Source organism: Aulonocara sp. 'chitande type north' Nkhata Bay, linkage group LG5 (assembly GCF_057382095.1).
Source record: "Aulonocara sp. 'chitande type north' Nkhata Bay isolate Kocher_YH1m ecotype deep benthic linkage group LG5, A_spYH_male_GT1.1, whole genome shotgun sequence".
NCBI lineage: Eukaryota > Metazoa > Chordata > Actinopteri > Cichliformes > Cichlidae > Aulonocara > Aulonocara sp. 'chitande type north' Nkhata Bay.
The window spans coordinates 12,801,982-12,814,823 of NC_141348.1; the positions used below are offsets into that span (position 1 = coordinate 12,801,982).

At 40.2% G+C, this 12,842-nt stretch overlaps 1 long non-coding RNA gene across 1 annotated transcript; it reads right to left on the bottom strand.

The window, feature by feature from the left end:
* Window positions 1-2,571: 2,571 nt before the first annotated feature.
* LOC147329937 (uncharacterized) lies at window positions 2,572-12,625 on the bottom strand. The gene is made up of 3 exons (XR_015129226.1): window positions 12,534-12,625; window positions 7,755-8,008; window positions 2,572-5,994 (listed from the first exon to the last, which is right to left on the bottom strand). It is a non-coding gene; the product is annotated as an uncharacterized LOC147329937 (long non-coding RNA).
* Window positions 12,626-12,842: the final 217 nt, after the last annotated feature.

A 12,842-nucleotide genomic window follows, 5' to 3' on the forward strand; every position in this document is an offset into this window, starting at 1 on the left:
AGCTCCATGCTTTTACATATGGGCTCTGCTGATTTGTCATTCTCACACTGGGATTTGTGCAGCCCATCGGTTCGTGTACTTTACATCAAATTAGCTCCCTCCATTTTATGACCTCTTTCCCCTTAAGCCAACTTTCTTCTGATTGGCTGCTCAGTGTAAGCAGGTTTAAACAGCAGGTGAGTGACCCTATGATGTTGTTTTGTTCCATCCTTCTCATATCTTCAAGTTAAACCAAAACCAGGAGCAGTTCAGAGGCAGAGGGAGTAGTCTGCAGAGGGTCTACACTCCCTGTAGACTGATTCACTCTGATGTTTGACTTCCTGCCTTTCTTACCAGCCATGCGGAGCTTGACGGCTTCTATAGGAAACAGGACTGATGCTGTATTAAGTGACATGGGGCAGAGAGCTTCTTCAGGTGCACTTCTAAAAGGGCTGTAATGGATTTGTTGGAATTGCCAGCATTTCCTTAAATGGGTGTGATCAGCTCTGGTGGTTGAGGAGGAGAGCTTACAAAAAGATCTGTGTGCATGGGACTACCATCTCAGGAAGATCCCTTATACATTTTAGGAAGATCCCATCACTGAGATCACACAGATCCAACAGTAGAAAGAGAATGAATGAAGCTGAGTGTGCAGAACACTTTAAACCTCTGTGGGGGTTTTGTGCCATAGAGACTCACTGGTACAAATACTGACTTAATTATGCAATGCAATAAAACATATATTTAACAATACTACCATGATAAAGCATAGATCTTATAGGGATTTTTATCTTCATGCAGTCAAAGCTGCATATGCAAACTTTAGAACCATGAGCTAAATGTAGACTAGCTCTACATCTCCTAGGCATGCTGAGTACGGTTTTAGCTAAACTTGTACACATATATCTCTTTATAACCAGCATTCTTAATGACCAACTTGAACGGTACTCGTGGTAGTAAGAAAATTGTGATGCAGGTGTTTCCAAACTTCAGTCTTTATTAGGGAATATGCAAGAAACTCTAAGGAGAACATAAAAGCTGTTTAAGTTCATTTATTACCATCAAAAAGCAGCAAAATATGACACGAAAATATTCACTGGTGACTGATTGAGACTGAAAATTAGTCATCATAAATTATATTACTTAAGCTGAGATTTCCACCAACTAAAGGAAAGGCAGGAAGAAGGAAGTGTGTAAAAGTGTTAAAAAGCTTTGCAGTTTATATGTTTTCATTCAGTATGGATGCAAGATAATTTTATGGAGAAAGGCAGCTGTAGCTACATCAGCAGACTGGGTCTCAAGTTGTGTTTAGCAGCCAATGAATGTATCAGAAAAATTGGATAATGCGCCCGAAAACTGCTTTCTATTCACTGAGATGAAAGTTGCTCGTTGGATGCTCAAAAATCTTCCTCACACTTTTGCATTTTGGGGCACGCAGATCATTAATCACACTCCAGCTGGCTTTTAGCTGGCTGACCTCCTGCTGGCTTTTGCATGGCCATGAATGGGATAAAATAATTTAATCAGGCAGCTCTGGCATGGTCCACTGTGAGTCACATGATGAGCAAGGAAGTTCCAAAGCACCCAACAGCCACTACACTAAAATCATTTCATATTCTTGCTCCGTTCTTAGGGACTTGATTAGCATTTAGGTAGCAAGTAACTTTCCTAGTGTGAAAGACAGCACTCCTCACTCCTCAATGTCACGATTCCACACTGAAAACATGGCAAGGTGTATGAATGTTAATGCTGACACATTTAAATGTTGTGCCCAAATTAATTCAAGTGAGGGCCAAATGCAGTGCAGTTGCCTCTCTCTGGTGCCCCAAATGGAAGCTGTGTAATCAAGTGAAGACCAAAGACAAAGAGGTCCAGATATCGCCTTTTCTTTCCAGAGACAAAAAAGTGTTGTCCTCCTCAACGCATCATTGCAAATATAGCCATAAAATGACAAATCTCAACATCCACCAGAAGCTTACATGCAAATTACAGACGCTAAACCATATTTCTTTTTGCCTCACTTTCTACCATCCCAACTTTTTTACTTTGCAAACTTAAAACAAATAATGTGCGATACATTGTTCTTTACTTCAACCACACAAAAGAACAAAACATATTTACGATTGTAACCAGACTGCATTTTGTTAGCTCCATTACCTCGCTGCTGAATCTTGTGCTTCAGTGCAGCTGCCATATTGTTACGGGGTGGCCGTGTCTTGGAATGCATATTTAAGGAGGCAGGAGGTCTGTTCACAACATAACTCGCTGAATTTTCAACCAAGCTCACCCTTAAAAAAAAAGAAGATGCTTAACAGTGAGTGCTTTGGTGTGCTTTGGTACAGTAAGTAAAAAAAAAGAAAAAGGAATTGCCAGAATATGTTTGATGATGAACCCAAGAGAATAAAACTTTTACTTACTCACATTCTGTCCCGCTGAGTATTTTTTCCAAGCACATTTTCACCTAGAAGGCAAATACGATCAAACAGCATTACTAGTACATGCCATGATGATGCAAAGCTTGCAGTGTAAACACCTAAAACCAGTGTACAGTACTGTGCAAAAGTCTTGCAGCATCCCTCATTTCTTTATATTTGCTTCCAAGGAGCTTTCTTGCACCTAGGCATGCAGACTGCTTCTACAAACATTTGTGAAAGAATGGGTCGCCCTCAGGAGCTCAGTGGTACCGTGATAGGATGCCACCTGTGTGACCAGACGTGAAATTTCCTCACTACTAAGTATTTCACAGTCGGCTGTTAGTGCTAGGCCATGTAAAATCACAGAGCGGGATCAGCAGATGATGAGTCACATAGTGTGCAGAGGTTTCCAACTTTCTGCAGTCAGTCGTTGAAGGCTTCCAAACCTCTTGTGGCCTTCAGATTAATTTAAGAACAGTGCGTAGAGATCTTCAGGGAATGGGTTTCATGGGTGAGCAGCTGCATCCAAGCCTTTGAACAATTTCGTCCTCCCAACTTTGTGGGAACAGTTTGGAGATGGCTCCTTCCTGTTACAACATGACTGTGCACCAGTTCACAAAGCAAGGTCCATAAAGACATGGATGGGTGAGTTTACTGAGGAAGAACTTGACTGGCCTGCACAGAGTCCTGACCTCAACCTGCTTGCACGCCTTTGGGATGATTTAGTCCGTAGACTGTGAGCCAGGATTACGGTGTCTGACATCAGTGTATTAGCAGCCTGACACAAAAACACATAACTTGTTCCAATTTCTTTAGCTGGCTCTATGTAAAAAGCTAAAGATAACACAATTTGACAGACATAAAACTGCAACGCATTACACGCCAAAAACTTAGTGTGTAATGTGTCCTAAAAAATGAGGACACTCAACAAGAGGTGAACAGAAGAAGAAGCAGCAGGCTTTAAAACTAATCCATAGGAGATGAAGTATAGGTGACAGTCATATCCTTAAGAAATGGCAAAAAGAGATGCATGTGGCCCTTCAGCTCATCCAACTACTGTTCATTGAAGCCTCATCAGGGAGGAGAAAAGGCTGCGATTTGTTAACATGTGAACTGGACTGAAAATCAGTGACATCAGGCCTGATGAAATGAATGCAAATATGAAACTTTTAGTTAAAATTGTCATAAATATGATCAGCACAAGCAATGACAATCTGCAAAAAAAAAAGTGTCTGAGGTTCTGTAATGGTTTGGGGCTGCATTTCAGGCAGCTGTGTTGAGGATTTTGTCAAAACTGATGGAGTTATGAACAAAGAAAGTTGCATACCCATTTTTTCCACCGTGCAATACCATCTGGGAAGCATCTAATTGGCACTGGATTCATGTTTCAGAGTGGCAATGATCCCAAATGTACTGCTTTGCAGAAAAAGATCACATGGATAGAAAAACGCACAGTGGAACACTATCAGTCATGGATCGGCCTCCCCAGAGCTCAGACATCAACATTATTGAAGCAGTGTGGGATCATGTTGGCAGAGAACAGAACAAAGGGCAGCCAACATCCAAAGAAGAGCTTTGGAATATCCTTTAAGAAGCCTTGCGAAATAATCCTGAAGAAGCCTGAATTCAACTCTGAACTTGTAATTTCTTTAAGCGGTGCTGAGGAATAAAGGGGGTCAAACCACATATTGACTGTTAAGCTCTGCTTTTAATCTATACACTGTATTTCCACGTATATTTCAACATTTCTAGAAATCGATTCATCCATTTCCCATTTTCCCAGCAAAATATTAAGAAATGAGGGGTGACTCAAGACATTTGCACTGTACTGTATGCATCTGAATGCTATCCAAAATATTCTAAAACCCCAATGCATTTTTTCTTCTCAAAGTGTGTAAGCCAAACAGATTTTTATCTGCATAGTAAGTGCTGGTAAAATCAGCAGTATCATCGCCACATTTCTTTGCTCAATGCAACAGGAACTCTGAATATCTCAGCATGAAAACGTTGCAGAAACTTGTATTGTATAATATTCATGCTGGATGAGAGTCTTACCTTTCTCTTTGAACTGTTAGTTGATAAAACCCCCACAGAGAGCATGCACAACACTATGTGAAACTTGCTTCCTGGCATATGCAATTTTTTTTGTAACTATTAAAAAAGTACAACATAATGTGGAAGCGTCTTGCTGAGAAAGTAAACAGTTCATCAGCAGGTCAGTATTGGGAACTGAGCTGCGGTACAGTTTGTGTTCTTACACTCGCCGATCAATTGCCTTTTTCACTGAAGAAATTCAAAGGTCAAGCAAAATAGACACAAAAGATTGTTCCAAACTATATTGTACTGCCGTCTGAGTGATTTGGTACCACTTAGTTTTCTCCTATATGTTAGGAGTGTCAAAAGTCAATAATTGTGCCTGCAGACATTCCAAATAAGGTTTACTTTACAACAATACATTTCCAAAAAGCATATCTACAGTTTTTTTGAGACCGAGCTGAGGACTTTGGCAAACTGAACCGAAACAGACTTTTCCCCAAAAGTCAATCAGCATTTATTTTGTCATGGCTTTCCCCCCTTTTGGCAAATACTGCTATTGTCGCACAGGACTCCCGAACCTCACTGAGCTCTGAATACAGATGTGGCCTGTCTATCAGAATGGCTCAGTCAGCATTATTCCTGCAGTGCAAAGAGACCTCGTCCTTAGACACCAGCCCCCACCGCACCTCACCCCAAGTATTCCCTAATAGCACTCCACTTGATGTGTGAGAAGCACAGCTTGTGGTAGACCACAAAGCATTGAATCATTGTTTGCTGATAAAACACTCAACACAGTGAATGCGTACAGGGAGTCCATCTCCAGAGTGCCAGCAATGACTGCAGATGAGACCGAGTGGCCTGTGCTGGTCGATTTCATTACAGGCAGATATAATGGCATTGTGTTTACTTGAGAGAACGGCAACTTCACTGGATAGTATTCCCCAGGTTTCATTTCAGATTTCTTAAGCCGGCACAGCCAGGGTTATCAACAAATAGGATTTTAGGGAGGGGGGGGTTGGAGGTGGGGATTTGGGTTCATAACTATAAAAGGATAATCGGATGACTTCTGCAAGAGTTGCTGGTGAAGGCCTCGGGTGTAGTAATTGGACTGGCTTCCCAAATAACGTGCAGAAATCCAGTATGGGGAGTAACGGTTTGATGTGCGGCCTCGCTTCTGTTTCAATTTTCTCCATGTCTTGAAACACCATTCCCTACCACAGTCAAACTCATAATACAGTAAATAAAGCCCATTGCTGTGACCTTGTTTTATTTTACCGCACAATGCCAGGCTCCCAGACTCTGATGAGACAAGGGTTTTCAACAATTACCTATCAACAAGAGATGTGCACTCAGATAAAAATAGCACGCGGTACAGCCGGCGCTTGTTCTGCTGACTGAGGAGCTACAGGCAAAACAGGCTGAAGTGAAGACTGTCAAATTAGGCACCAAATTATGCATTAGATAGCAAAAGCATGGCTGGTGACTGGTGTGCTGTAGAGCAGCACGAGTGCTCCGAGAGGTGAGGCTGGAAGGTTGTCTCCTGCTGTAATGGAGCTTGACAACCCTGTAAAAGAGCAGAGAGAAGAAAAGCAAATCTTTTTTACCTTTTATCTACCGCTTGGCACAAAATTAGAGTAGTGTAGCTTATATAATCCCTTATATTTCAAAGTTAGAACCTAAAATACTGCGTAGTGCTGTGTATGGGTGCATTTGGCTCTTTGAGGTACAAGAAGCTCCAGCTACACTGCTTAGATGTGCAATAGTTTAACTAATAAACTATATATGGCTTAATATATGTCGACCGCCCTAACAAGCAGAACTCAAACTGCCCCACCCAAAAATAAATAAATCTTGAAACTTAATCTACACATTTTTACATTTATTTTTAGAATCCACCCACTCCAATTAAGTATTCATGACTGCTCCCTACTCCATTTCTGAACAAGGTTCTTGGGGGGAAAAGCAACTGATTAGTTACCCTTTTGGCAATAATAGTCTCTATAGGAATTTCAATCTGCCTTCCTCGTACCTCATAGCAGCGAGGCAGTTCCGCTCAAGGTGATGAATGACTTGCTTTTAGTAACTAAGGTGGAAAATCCTGTTTTAGTTCCCCTAGATCTTGGTGCAGGTTTTGACACAGACGATCATTCACTCCTACTCTCTGGGCCAGTGCATCAGTGCCACTGCTTTAGGCTGCTTTCCATCTGCCGCACAGAACTTTATCTGATGCAGTTGAAGAGTTCAGGTCAGCTCTGTGGTTTCCTCCATGGGTCCATTCTTGGGTCAGCTATTTTCCCGATATATACTCCACACTTACTTTAGGTCACATGGTATGAAAGAAGAAGCAGTGTGTACTGACACCGCTCTCCACTCAAACAAACATGTTGTCTTTTTGTTTTCTTGAAAATGTGAATTTGTGGGTTTGTTATAAGGATGTGTAACTATTGCTAATTGAGTTGCTGCCTACCTTGGCCAGCAAACAAAATTATTAATTTAAAGAGTTGTAATTTCCTGGTGTAACAAGGGAGATGGCTGAAGGCATCCTTGTATCATTTAGACATGGCTCAAACCACTTAAAACTGGTTGGGATATTGCAATCGCGCTGTAGATGTACAGACAGTGGTCCAATCCGACTATCATGTACAATACATGTTTTTATTTAAACAACGGCCGTGCATAAAATCCGTATAATTGGTTGCATGATGCATGGTTGCATCATTCTGTGATTGCAAACAGAATGATGACATGCACGCACGCCAAAAACACAACCTCTTGGTACCAAATGATGCAGTTGAATCGGTGTATGGATCAGTAAAATAAGAAATGGCATACAGATTGAGAAATCAAAAATCGATTTTTTTCTTCCCTTTCTTACTCATCATGATTCTGTTTTCTTTATTTCATTTCAATCTAAAACAATGATGGTATTTTCCAAGTCCAACAAGGACATCCAGGCAACAGATGTTGAAGTTATGCATCCAAAATCAGTGCAACTTTTTTTTTGGAAATATTTTTCAGCCAAGACTAGATATGAAGAAAAGATGTGCGTTTTACATCATTGATGTTCCCATTTTGAGTCCTGGACTACAATGGAAAAGTAACCAGTATAGTTCAGCATTAAAATGCTTCAGACCTGGACTGACAAACTTCATGCTAGATGTCTTACATAGAAAAAGTACTTACTCCCTTTGAAAACAGAAAAGAAATCATTGTTCAATCTCCCAGACTGTCCACAGACCATTAAGACGATATCTGTACTTATGCTGCTTTTGCCACCTTTAAAGTGCCGTTCGATTCATTACACGGGACAGCTCTCAGACTCACCCCTGTGAGTGATATGAAAAGGTTGGATGGTCATCACTTGCCTCTTGAAGGCATCGGCATGTCGTCATTTTTCAGCCTTTGCTGTCCACGTTTCTAAGATGTCTTTAGTTTAGTCCAGAGCTTATAATCATAACATCACAGGATAGCCTAGCTTTGAAAACTCCCTTTCGGCAACAGTGAATATGGGAGAAAAATGGTTTCCAGCGCTTTGTATTAGAGGCATTCATTGCTCCAAGAGACTTGTGTGCTCATTTCTAGTGAGAGAGAGAAGAAAGAGAGAGAGACTGTTTTAATTACAGTGGTTTTGTTTGTGTGTATAAAGGCTGTTTTGAGAGAGAATGATTTCATTGTTATGGACTCCCTGAATAATTAGACTGTAGTCCATCTTGACCATTTTACCTCGCTAAACATCTACAAATACACACAAAGATAAGAGAAGCCCCATTTTAATCTTACTTCACTGCACTTTGACTGGACTTTGAAGTATTAAAATGCATTGTACATTTGACTGGCAGCTCGCCATATCTCAGTGATTTTACCTACTTTTGGGCAATGATATTCTCAGACAGCACACTGCTGGAGGCAGATGCATAATACATTTGTGTTTACACAAAGAGATAAATAAGCACAGGCACTTTTCTTTTATGAGCTTTAGAAAGATAACGATATGGGTATGTTTGGCTGCATTTTTATAAATCTCAATCATTGTGGGAATGAGACGTGCATCATTCCAGTTTTTCACTTAGGTGTTGATGTGGCTTATTTCAGATCTCATTATAAACTCCTATTATGCATAGCTGTGGCTATTTGCAAGCATCTGTATTAGCATTGAATCAAAATGCTGTCAATCTTTTGTTGAAAGAGATATGAAATATAAATTTATAAAATAAAGTATTTAGTTAAAACCTTATCACAGGATAACTGTGATAACTGAAATGTACGGCTCAACCGCATCTTGCTGGATCGTGTATGTCAATACTTAAAAATTTGTCCATATTGGAAATCTTATAAACACATATTTTATATGTTCACAGTAGAAGGCACAAAGGTGTAAATTTAGACAATTAATTGATTGAATTTGATGACATCAACAGATCTCAAAAAATTGGGACAGGTTTAACAAAAGGCTGGAAAAGTAAGTGGTACTAAAAAGAAACAGCTGGAAGAAGATTTTAGAGCTAATTAGCTTAATAGACAATAAGTCACTGGGTATAAAAAGAGCATCTTCGAGAGGCAGAGTCTGTCACTGATTTGTGAAATTCAGAATCATTGCAAATTCAGATTTCTCATGTAAAATTCTGAAGACTTTGAATATCTCATCATCTAGGTTTGGTCCTAATGTAGCACTATGCAAAAATAGACATGGTTCTGTCGTGGAAATCGTTGCATGTTCTCAGGAACAAAGGGACGTACTGTTTGTGGACACCGCTCACCATGTCCTTCCTCAAATGCAGGTTAAAGCTCTGTCATGAAAAAAGAAGCAGCTAAGTGTGAACAGGATCCAGAAATGCCATTTTCCATGGGCTAAAGCTCATTTGAAATGGACTGAGGCAAAGTTAGAAACTGTTCTGGGCCCAGACCAATTTATAACTTTAATTCTTTCTGGAAAACATGGTTACTGTGTTCTCCAGACCAAAGAGGGGAGAGACCATTCTGCTTGTTATCGGGCTCAGTTTAAACATCTGCGGCTCTGATGCCTATGGAGTTGGAAGCTTGCACATCTGAAAAGACTGTGGTGATAGGAATATATAGGTTATACAGCAACATACGCTCACATCCAAATGCCTGCATCAGTTACATATGCATAGCTTTATGGTAGAAGTGCTGAACTGGTCTTTTTGCAGTCCAGACCTTTCTCCAACCGAAAACATCTGAATTTGATGAAATACAAAATATGACAAAGAAGACCAGGCAGAATTCCAATCTCAGTGTCAATGCTGTTCTTGGTAACGATACTTCCGACTGCCATCAGATCAATTACAAGCTCCTCCTTTCATTTTTAAGCTGATCCATCATCTTTCCATTGATAATTCTCACCCCCTGAGGCAAGATTTTTTATGGTGCTCCTGACTGAGAGTGATTTATCCTTCTCTCATTTCCAAATAATCGCACCAACAGCACCAAGCTTCTTTCTGACTGTCTTGTAGCCCATTCTAGACTCAACAGGTATACAGTCTTGTTCCTGACGTCCTTTGACAGCTCTTTGGTCTTGCTGATGATAGTGAAGAGGTTGGAATGAAAGAAACTGATTCTGTGGACAGGTGCGCTTTATACACATGATGAGGTGAGATCAGGAGTATCTGTGATCGACAGAGTGAATGATTGATTGTATGCTGTCAGCTGAGAGATATAATCTCTCCAGCATGTCCTGGATCTGCCCCGAGGCCTCCACCTGGTGGGGCATGCCCGGAACACCTACCCAAAGCTCATGACCATAGATAAGCATAGTGACATAGATCAACTGGTTAATCGAGAGCTTCGCTTTTACGCTCAGCTCTTTCTTCACCATGACAGACCAGTACAGCGTCCGCATCACTGCAGCCGTAGCGCAAATCCGTCTGGCGACCTGTCGCTCCCTTCCACCCTCACTCGCGAACAACACCCCGAAATACTCTTCCACTTGAGGAAGATACTCGTCCCTGACCTTGGACAGAATCTCTTGGAAGAGGGGGGGCCTTGGCAGCCCTATCCCGGGCAAGGTGAACTGTACTCATATGGGTTTTTGAATTGCTCTCTGTCTGGTCCCTCACCCAGGACCAGGGGAGACCATACCAGGGGCAACCCCCCCCCAATATATACAAACCTCTCCATCACAATAAGGTAGCAATTCACAGAGGGGATTTCACTCAATAAATGCAAATCAATTTATACATTTTATGTGTTTTTTGTGTTGATGTCTGTTCATTACAATTAGAGACTTAATTTCTTTGGAAGTGAGCAAACCTGCAAATTTGGCAGGGGATCAAATTATTATGTCCCCCACTGTATGCCTGTTTAAGAAAGATGAAATCACTGTAAAAATGACTTAATATGAAGTCACATGTAAATTCTGCACATACTGAAGGTTATTTAAACAGAGTGCGCTGAAACACAATTTAAAGATAATATTCTTTTCCCTTGTAACCTTTAATTACAAAGATAGTCTCAACAGGTTTTCAGTATTTCCACATCATTAAACAAGAAATGAGAGTGATAAATTACCTCCATGGTTCATTACTGTTCTGACTTTGGCTGAGTTTCTGACCAAAGACAATGGAAAAAAAGGAGGATTGTATTCTGGAAAAAAAAAACAGTTTTCCTAATAAAACAATATCACAGTGTAGCCTGTGCAAGAAATCAAAACGTATGGACGCTTTCCAAGGACTCCCATCACAAATCTGGCTCTCTAGGACACACACACAAAACACAGTAGATCCTTTGACTTGTAAAGCAATTTATATAAGGGTCAGCTTAACGATTCCCAATCATTGTCTTTTTCTGTGTATGGAAATTGACATTGCAATGGAGATGGAGGGCCGCTGTATAATAATTGCATCACTCTGACTCAAATCAATACTTGGATTTATGAGCAAGTCTGCGACATATTTTTACTCTCACCTCGAGTCTGGAGGGCACTTTAATTGGTGAAATCTATTCCTCTGATTAGACATAATTCACATTGGGCATTGTTTAATTCACTTGTAATTAAGGAGCCGAGTAAAGAGACAGGGCTGTTTAATTAATTAACACTTGGATGCCTCACATGTAGATAAAATCTGCAGCACGTTCCTCCATTTATAATTCAGAGGCAAAAGTGAAAAATTTTCTGCTTGTCCCAAAAGTGATAACGTTTATTCAGACGAGTTGCAGTGTCTTAGACTGAAGATCATATTTGATCTTGACAAGTAAAATAAGTCATGTTAAGAACCAGCTGAAACAGGGTTATAATTAAAGTTTAATGCTAAACTGCATCTTCATGGCTAGACTGCTTAACGCAGCAATCTAGCCATGAAATCTGCCTCATGTAATGACCCTGGCCGCACCCAGTAACAGCATGTGATCCGTGCTATATGTGCAGATGATAAATGGAATGGAATTCATGTGCAAATGCAAATGTAGCTGGGAGAAAAATCTAAATGTGATGTGACAATCACAGCTGGGCGGTTATTCTTGGTAGTGTGAATATTGTTAGTACAATTAGCAAGGTCACCAAAAATATCCCAAGGATGCCATGCTGTGCCTGTGTCACTTGACTTGCATGTTGTTGCCAAACTCCCAGGAACTGTGCTGGACTGTGAGAACACAGTTAGTATTACAGAACCATGGGCCCAATAGACTTTTCCTTAAATGTAAAAATTAAAATGTTTATGAATGCTCACCAGAAAAGTGCTGTAACTGCTTGCCTTCCCCTCATATGAAAAAAGATGAAGAGATACTGCAAAAAATACTACTCCATTATTAATCCTCAGTCACCGAGCTGACCCCCTGAGCTTTACATTGAAATTCTGACCTACATAACTCACACTTCAGTCCAAATAGGACACAAATTTTAACCAAACTGAGTGTCTGATGATGACCATCAAAATTAACATTTTATATAACATGTTGCAGGTAGCCATCATGCCATTTAAGAGTATTTCAAAGTATTACAGCATTAACCTGGAGTAACCTTGCATTAAAAAAATCTAAATGTTGATGATGACTATTTGAAAAGGTAACTAAATATTATTGAGCAGCAAATTTAATACATTGTGTTATCCATGACAACAAAACAGTAACCTGAGTACTTTAATGACTTACCTTGTTAAGCGTTACCCCGTAAATGAAATTAATGAACAGTTGCACAACTCTATAAACAGCTGGTGGGACCATCAGTCCATACTGGTGCCTCTGAAGAGGAAAACAATGAGTGTGATGAGTCATTCAAAGAGCACCTGTCTATCCACAAGACACTGAAAAGAATCTGTAGAAAATGGGATATGTTGACGTCATTTTTCCATTTGAGAAATTAACAGTGTCAAGAAGTACACCATTACTTTGATGATGTTTTCAGCTCTTGTGCAAAAAAAGCTCATGTGCATTATTAAATAACAGTAACAACACAGTCCC